This window comes from Anopheles ziemanni (assembly GCF_943734765.1).
Source record: "Anopheles ziemanni chromosome X unlocalized genomic scaffold, idAnoZiCoDA_A2_x.2 X_unloc_66, whole genome shotgun sequence".
Lineage (NCBI taxonomy): Eukaryota > Metazoa > Arthropoda > Insecta > Diptera > Culicidae > Anopheles > Anopheles ziemanni.
The window spans coordinates 40,836-50,000 of NW_026689836.1; the positions used below are offsets into that span (position 1 = coordinate 40,836).

A 9,165-nucleotide genomic window follows, 5' to 3' on the forward strand; every position below is an offset into this window, starting at 1 on the left:
CGGTACCTTACCCTGTTTTCTCAGTACTTGGTCGAAAATTTCGATCAGCCATATGACCGACTTGGACAACCCTGAGCGGGTTGGCCCCATATAACTAAACTTTCGTCTCGTGGAGGCAAACTTATAAATATTCCACGTCAACTCGCTATCTCGTACCGCCTTGACGGTATACTTGGTCCAAGGGCCATTTCCAGCGACTTGGTCGCAATTTCGCTCTAAGTTTCGCTAATACCTTCGTCCGTGGACATGGTGATTTTTTGTTCGTATTTTTCCTTGATAGTCCCACTCAAGACTATTCCATACCAGAGCCAAGCGTCCCGCTAAGTGCCATACAGCCTGAGCAGTAATTCATGAAAGGTACCTCTACCAGTTTTTGCCATACTTGGGTACAAACTTTGGATCGCCCATATCTCCACTTTGGAGGCCAGCTAGCACCTTGGCCCCATATACTTTTTTGTTGGTCATGCCATGCACCAAATATAATTGTTCTACGCCAACTTGCTATCTCTTCTCCAACTTGCCGTTATTCTTGGTCCAATTCCCATTTCATTCGTTTTTGGACCCATTTTGCTATATGTTTCACTAATAGCTTCGGCCATGGACAAGCTGATTTTCGATTGGTATTTTTCCTTGATAGTCCCACTCAAGACCATTCCAAAACACACCGCAGCTTGTCGCTCGGTGGCAAACTGACCAAGTTATAATTCATGAAAGGTACCTCAACTTGGCACACCACGTGGTCGGCCCAAACCATAAACCAACCAAACGACCGACTTGGAGCACCCTGACCGGGTTGGCCCCATATAATAAAAGTTGCGTCTCTACACGCCCAACTTATGAATATTCTACGCCAAGTCGCTATCTCTTACCGGTAAGCCGGTATTCACCTTCCAAGGGGGATTTTGGTCAAGTGCCATTTCCTGCGACTTGGTCCCCGAATACGACCATCATCACCTAATATCTCCGTGGTCTTTCAACTCAGCCTCATGAAACTTTCAGGGTAGATAGGTCTCCCCGAGACCTTTCCAACGGTGAGCCGTTTGCCTCGCTCGGCCATATACAGCCGAAGTTATTAATGGTACTTGGTACCTTACCCTGTTTTTTCCATACTTGTTCGTACTTGGGTACAAACTTTGTATCGCCCATATCTCCACTTTGGAGGCCAGCCAGCACCTTGGCCCCAAATACTTTTTTGTTGGTCATACTATGCCCAAAATATAAATGTTCTACGTCAACTTGCTATCTCTTCTCCAACTTGCCGTTATTCTTGGTCCAAGTCCCATTTCATTCGTTTTTGGACCCATTTTGCTATATGTTTCACTAATAGCTTCGGCCATGGACAAGCTGATTTTCTATTTGTATTTTTGCTTGATAGTCCCACTCAAGACCATTCCAAATCACATCGCAACTTGTCGCTCGGTGGCAAACTGACCGAGTTATAATTCATGAAAGGTACCTCTTCTTGGTACACCACATGGTCGGCCCAAACCATAAACCGACCAAACGACCGACTTGGAGCACCCTGACCGGGTTGCCCCCATATAATGAAAGTTGCGTCTTTACACGCCCAACTTATGAATATTCTACGCCAAGTCGCTATCTCTTACCGGTAAGCCGGTATTCACCTTCCAAGGGTGATTTTCGTCAAGTGCCATTTCCTGCGACTTGGTCCCCGAATTTGACCATCATCACCTAATATCTCCGTGGTCTTTCAACTTAGGCTCATGAAACTTTCAGGGTGGATAGGTCACCTCGAGACCTTTCCAACGATATGCGGTTTGCCTCGCTCGGCCACCTACAGCCGAAGTTATTCATGGTACTTGGTACCTTACCCTGTTTTTTCCATACTTGTTCGTACTTGGGTACAAACTTTGTGTCGCCCATATCTCCACTTTGGAGGCCAGCCAGCGCCTTGGCCCCATATACTTTTTTGTTGGTCATACCATGTCCAAAATATAAATGTTCTACGCCAACTTGCTATCTCTTCTCCAACTTGCCGTTATTCTTGGTCCAAGTTGCATTTTCATAGTTTTTGGTACCATTTTGCTCTATGTTTCGCTAATAGCTTCGCGCGTGGATAAGCTGATTTTCTCTTAGTATTTTTCCGTAATAGTCCCACTCAAGACCATTCCAAATCACACCTTAGCTTGTCGCTCGGTGGCAAACTGACCGAGTCATAATTCATGAAAGGTACCTCATGTTGGTACACCACGTGGTTGGCCCAAACCATAAACCAACCAAACGACCGACTTGGAGCACCCTGACGGGGTTGCCCCCATATAATGAAAGTTGCGTCTTCCGACGTCCAACTTATGAATATTCTACACCAAGTCGCTATCTCTTACCGGTAAGCCGGTATTCACCTTCCAAGGGTGATTTTGACCAAGTGCCATTTCCTGCGACTTGTTCCCCGAATCGGCCCATCATCACCTTATATCTCCGTGGTCTTTCAACTCAGCCTCATGAAACTTTCAGGGTAGATAGGTCTCCCCAAGACCTTTCTAACGGTATGCCATTTGTCTTGCTCGGCCATCTACAGCCCGAGTTATTCGTGGTACTTGGTACCTTACCCTGTTTTCACCATACTTGTTCATACTTGGGTACAAACTTTGAATCGCCCATATCACCACTTTGGAGGCCAGCCAGCGCCTTGGCCCCATACACATTTTTGTTGGTCATACCACGCACTAGTTATAAATGTTCTACGCAAGCTTGCTATCTCTTCTCCAACTTGCGGTTATTTTTGACTCAAGTCCCATTTCCATAGTTTTTGGTACCAATTTGCTCTATGTTTCGCTAATAGCTTCGGCCATGGACAAGCTGATATTCTGTTTGTATTTTTGCTTGATAGTCCCACTCAAGACCATTCCAAAACACACCGCAACTTGTCGCTCGGTGGCAAACTGACCGAGTTATAATTCATGAAAGATACCTCAACTTGGTACACCATGTGGTCGGCCCAAACCATATACCGACCAAACGACCGACTTGGAGCACCCTGACCGGGTTGCCCCCATATAATGAAAGTTGCGTCTCTACACGCCCAACTTATGAATATTCTACGCCAAGTCGCTATCTCTTACCGGTAAGCCGGTATTCACCTTCCAAGGGTGATTTTGGTCAAGTGCCATTTCCTGCGACTTGGTCCCCGAATTGGACCATCATCACCTAATATCTCCGTGGTCTTTCAACTCAGCCTCATAAAACTTTCAGGGTAGATAGGTCTCCCCAAGACCTTTCCAACGGTGAGCCGTTTGCCTCGCTCGGCCATCTACAGCCGAAGTTATTATTGGTACTTGGTACCTTACCCTGTTTTTTCCATACTTGTTCGTACTTGGGTACAAACTTTGGATCGCCCATATCTCCACTTTGGAGGCCAGCCAGCACCTTGGCCCCATATACTTTTTTGTTGGTGATACCATGCACCAAATATAATTGTTCTACGCAAGCTTGCTATCTCTTCTCCAACTTGCGGTTATTTTTGACTCAAGTCCCATTTCCATAGTTTTTGGTACCAATTTGCTCTATGTTTCGCTAATAGCTTCGCCCAAGGACTTTGTGATTTTTTGTTCGCATTTTTCCTAAATAATCCCACTCAAGACTATTCCAAATCACACCTTAGCTTGTCGCTCAGTGCCATACAGCCAGAGTTTTAATTCATGAAAGGTACATCACCTTGGTACACCACGTGGTCGGTCCAAACCATCAACCAACCATATGACCGACTTCGAGTCGAGCTTGCGGCTAGGCTCAATATAATGAAATGCGTGTCTTGATGCGGGCTACTGACGGTCTGAACAATGTAGCTCGCTAGCTCGTCTCTAAACTTGTGTTTTGGTCGAATATTGGGTGTTCATGTACCACTTCGGGTAACATGGACTTTGGTGCAACTTTACCACTTGTGCACTTAATAACTTCCCGGTCATTCAAGTCTTTGCCTTCATACTTTCAGGGTAGTTAGGTCTCGTCGAGACCTTTCCATACATATGCCAAACTCATCGATCGGACATCTATAGCCCGAGTTATTCGCGGTACACCGTACCTTACCCTGTTTTTTCCTCAATTGGGTACAAACCTTGGAACACCCATATCGCCCCTTTAGAGACTAGCTGGCACGTTGGCCTCATATAATGATAAGTGCACCTCAACTAGGGCTACTGACGGTCAGAACATTTCAACTTGCTAGCTCGGGCCCACACTTGTGTTTTTCTCGAATATATGGTTCAAGTGTGCCACTTTGGGCACTTTTGGACATTTTGTCCCCACACAACTTTCTTGCCTTGGTAGATAGGGTCTTGTGATCTTGGGCAAAAAGATGCACCAAGATAAAGTCTAACTTTCGTTCTTGTACCGCAAAGCGCTATCTCAAACACCCGAGGAGATAGAAAGTGATTATGTTCGGTATATCGGTCTTCCATGGCCTACTATGGTAAACCCCTGCAGGTATGCAACCGAAGGTGCTTGGTACATGTATTTGGTGCAATATCGGTGCAAAGTAGGTGTTTCCTTGATCGGGCTATAACTTTCTTGGTTGATGTTGGATTGCTTTGCGGTCTTCGGGGGATAGTTAGGGAACATGTTGGCCAACATTTCCTTATTCCTCAGCCTGGCCGTACCTCTTACCGTCTAGGCGGTATACATGCTCTAAGTTGGAACTTGTGTTCCTTTGGGTAACTTCTCTGACTTTGACGCTTAATAACTTTCGTTCATATGCAGTCTAAGCTCTGCAACTCTCAGGAAAGCTAGTACTACTCATTTCCTTTCCATATCAGTCTTTGGCTTGTCGATCCGATGTCTACAGCCTTACTTATTCACGTTCCCTGTGAAGGTAGGTTTTTGCCCATTTTCCAGTTCATGTGGTAACATTCCCAGACTTTGCCGGCTTTCTCTTCATGTGGTAACTTGCTTGCTCATGTGGTAACTTGATAGTGTATTTCCGACAGAACCAATCTCGGACTTAGCCGATTTTTCTCTTCATATTATATGGATCCATCACTAGGCCATCTTGCTTGCTCATGTGGTAACTTGGAAGTGTATTTCTGACAGACCCAATCTGGGACTTAGCCGATTTTTCTCTTCATATCATATGGATCCATCACTAGGCCATCTTGCTTGCTTGTGTGGTAACTTGATAGTGTATGTCTGACAGACCCAATCTGGGACTTAGCCGATTTTTCTCTTCATATCATATGGATCCATCACTAGGCCATCTTGCTTGCTTGTGTGGTAACTTGGAAGTGTATTTCTGACAGACCCAATCTGGGACTTAGCCGATTTTTCTCTTCATATTATATGGATCCTGGACTTAGCCGATTTTTCTCTTCATATCATATGGATCCATCACTAGGCCATCTTGCTTGCTTGTGTGGTAACTTGGAAGTGTATTTCTGACAGACCCAATCTGGGACTTAGCCGATTTTTCTCTTCATATCATATGGATCCATCACTAGGCCATCTTGCTTGCTTGTGTGGTAACTTGGAAGTGTATTTCTGACAGACCCAATCTGGGACTTAGCCGATTTTTCTCTTCATATTATATGGATCCTGGACTTAGCCGATTTTTCTCTTCATATCATATGGATCCATCACTAGGCCATCTTGCTTGCTTGTGTGGTAACTTGGAAGTGTATTTCTGACAGACCCAATCTGGGACTTAGCCGATTTTTCTCTTCATATTATATGGATCCTGGACTTAGCCGATTTTTCTCTTCATATCATATGGATCCATCATTAGGCCATCTTGCTTGCTTGTGTGGTAACTTGATAGTGTATTTCCGACAGACCCAATCTCGGACTTAGCCGATTTTTCTCTTCATATTATATGGTTCCATCACTAGGCCATCTTGCTTGCTTGTGTGGTATCTTGAAAGTGTATGTCTGACAGACCCAATCTCGGACTTAGCCGATTTTTCTCTTCATATAATATGGATCCTGGACTTAGCCTGTTATTAGGTTATTATATATGGATCCTGGACTTAGCCGATTATTAGGTTATTATATATGGATCCTGGACTTAGCCGATTTTTCTCTTCATATAATATGGATCCGGGACTTAGCCGATTATTAGGTTATTATATATGGATCCTGGACTTAGCCGATATTTCTCTTCATATAATATGGATCCGGGACTTAGCCAATTTTTCTCTTCATATAATATGGATCCGGGACTTAGCCGATTTTTCTCTTCATATAATATGGATCCGGGACTTAGCCAATTTTTCTCTTCATGTGGTAACGTATGCCAATCGCTCACAAGTCATGGGATAAGGGTACTTGTGTTCTTCCATCTTCTAAGTCCCGCACGGGGACATCGTGATCGCCCCAAGTCCGGAATAGCGCCAAGTCAAGCCCCACGGTGGCCGTGCAGGACCTGTTAGCGGCGGCCCCACTGACAGCACTAATCCGGACTTAGAAATTATATCTTTCTAATCGAACACCACACACGCAACACCACCATACCACCATCTCCTTGCAAGTACCTAAGTACCCGCAACTCCATGGTGAAGGCAATGTCACTCCATCACCAACCTCTTTGCATTGCAAGCACTTGCGTACCTACAACACTCCGAAGAAGGCAACGGCGCGCGATGCTCGACTCCACACACCACACCACACCACACCACCGATGGCCAGCCAGCCAGCCAGCCCAGCTAAGGGCTAACCAACCAACCAACCACCAATGGCCTAGGCCAGCCGGATCCCACCTTCAAGTCCAAGCACAGCCAAGTGCAAGTACCGCCAAGTGTTCACCAACCAACCAACACACCAGGTCAGTTGGCCGGTACCCACCTTCAAGTGCCATTACCCTCGGGTGCAAGCTCAATCAAGTGTTAACCAACCAACCCGGCCAAGGCAGCCAACAGGCCGGCACCCTACAGCACCGATCCGCCATTACCACCTCAACCGTTGACCATGCAAGTGGCCTCGGACAACAGGTGACACCCGAAGTACATCCGAAGAACGTATATCAAGTGTTTGCTCACCAAGTCCTCAACCAACCCCAAGTACCCGGAGGTACCCAGAGTGTTGGATCCGCCAACCACTACCAGCACTCCAAGTCCTCGCGAACCCAAAGTGTTTGCCCGGTAGGGCCATTAGACCACAACGCTTGCTAACCATGCAAGTGGCCTCGGACAACAGGTGACACCCGAAGTACACCCGGAGAGTGTATATCAAGTGTTTGTTCACCAAGTCCTCAACCAACCCCAAGTACCCGGAGGTACCCAGAGTGTTGGATCCGCCAACCCGTCCCGGCACTCCAAGTCCTTGCGAACCCAAAGTGTTTGCCCGGTAGGGCCATTGTATCACAACGCTTGCGACCATGCAAGTGGTCTCGGACAACAGGTGACACCCGAAGTACATCCGGAGAGTGTACAACAAGTGTTTGTTCACCAAGTCCTCAACCAACCCCAAGTACCCGGAGGTACCCAGAGTGTTGGATCCGCCAACCACTACCAGCACTCCAAGTCCTTGCGAACCCAAAGTGTTTGCCCGGTAGGGCCATTGTATCACAACGCTTGCTACCATGCAAGTGGCCTCGGACAACAGGTGACACCCGAAGTACATCCGAAGAGTGTATATCAAGTGTTTGTTCACCAAGTCCTCAACCAACCCCAAGTACCCGGAGGTACCCAGAGTGTTGGATCCGCCAACCCGTCCCGGCACTCCAAGTCCTTGCGAACCCAAAGTGTTTGCCCGGTAGGGCCATTGAATCACAACGCTTGCGACCATGCAAGTGGCCTCGGACAACAGGTGACACCCGAAGTACATCCGAAGAGTGTATATCAAGTGTGTGTTCACCAAGTCCTCAACCAACCCCAAGTACCCGGAGGTACCCAGAGTGTTGGATCCGCCAACCCGTCCCGGCACTCTAAGTCCTTGCGAACCCAAAGTGTTTGCCCGGTTGGGCCATTAGATCACAACGCTTGCTAACCATGCAAGTGGTCTGGAGTATAGGTGATACTGACATACCACCGAGATGGTACATCTAGTATTGGGTCACCAAAACCAAACCAACCCCAAGTATCAACCCGGCATACTCAGAGTGATGGATCCGCCAACCCGTCCCGGCACTCCAAGTCCTTGACGAACCGAAAGTGTTTGCCCGGTAAGGCCATTAGATCACAACGCTTGCTACCCCACGGCGAGCTAAACATGCAAGTGGTCTTAGGCAACAGGTGACACCCGAAATTCATCCGAAGATGGAATATCAAGTGTTTAATCACCAAGCCAGCATCCAAACACCAAGTACCCCGGGAGGACCCGATGCGTTGCGACCATCTCCAAGTTCTTGACGAACCCGCAGTGAAAGGCGGTAAGGCCTCTGGGCCGCAACGCTCGCATGTGTTAACCCGCAAACACCACTGACCGGTCGGTCCACCGCAAGGGTGGGTCCAACTAGTCCACACACGGTATGCCGCATGTGCCCCCCGGGGGGAGCACACCGCACACAACCACCAAGCATGGGTCGCCTGAAAGGATCGAAATGTACATCTCTCTTCAATGCGTAGCGCCCAGCCTGCAAACCCGTCGTTTTCGGGTGGTCTTAGGAGTCGAAACTATTCTTGGAAGATCGGCAAGCACAACGCCTTTTCCCACTTCAGGTACTTCGGCGAGCGCACTCGCGATAGGCTCAGTTTGAGGGTTTCCAATAAATGGAAAGAGTCTATAGAAGACTCAATCCGGTCTCGTGATGTTATTAGCCATCTAGCTAACGACTCCTATACATATACTACCAGCCTGGTTCGGTTACGACCTTAGAGGCGTTCAGGCATAATCCGACGGACGTAGCGTCATACCAAAGTCCGCTCGGACTAGTATTGAGCCATTGGTCCGTACCTGTGGTTCCTCTCGTACTGCACAGGAATTCCATTGAGATAGTACTTGCACACCAGTAGGGTAAAACTAACCTGTCTCACGACGGTCTAAACCCAGCTCACGTTCCCTTGAAAGGGTGAACAATCCTACGCTTTGTGAATTTTGCTTCGCAATGATAGGAAGAGCCGACATCGAAGGATCAAAAAGCCACGTCGCTATGAACGCTTGGCGGCCACAAGCCAGTTATCCCTGTGCGACCCGTCATCCTTTCGGCCTCTTGGGATGCTCGACGGATCAGGTAAGATCTTGGAGCGGCTGATCTTGGATCGCCTAAATGAACACCTGGAA

The 9,165-nt window shown here is 47.5% G+C and overlaps 1 pseudogene; it reads right to left on the bottom strand.

Annotated features, from left to right (window-relative positions):
- Positions 1–8,447: 8,447 nt before the first annotated feature.
- LOC131292491 (large subunit ribosomal RNA) overlaps positions 8,448–9,165 on the bottom strand; it is a 6,533-nt pseudogene continuing 5,815 nt past the window's right edge.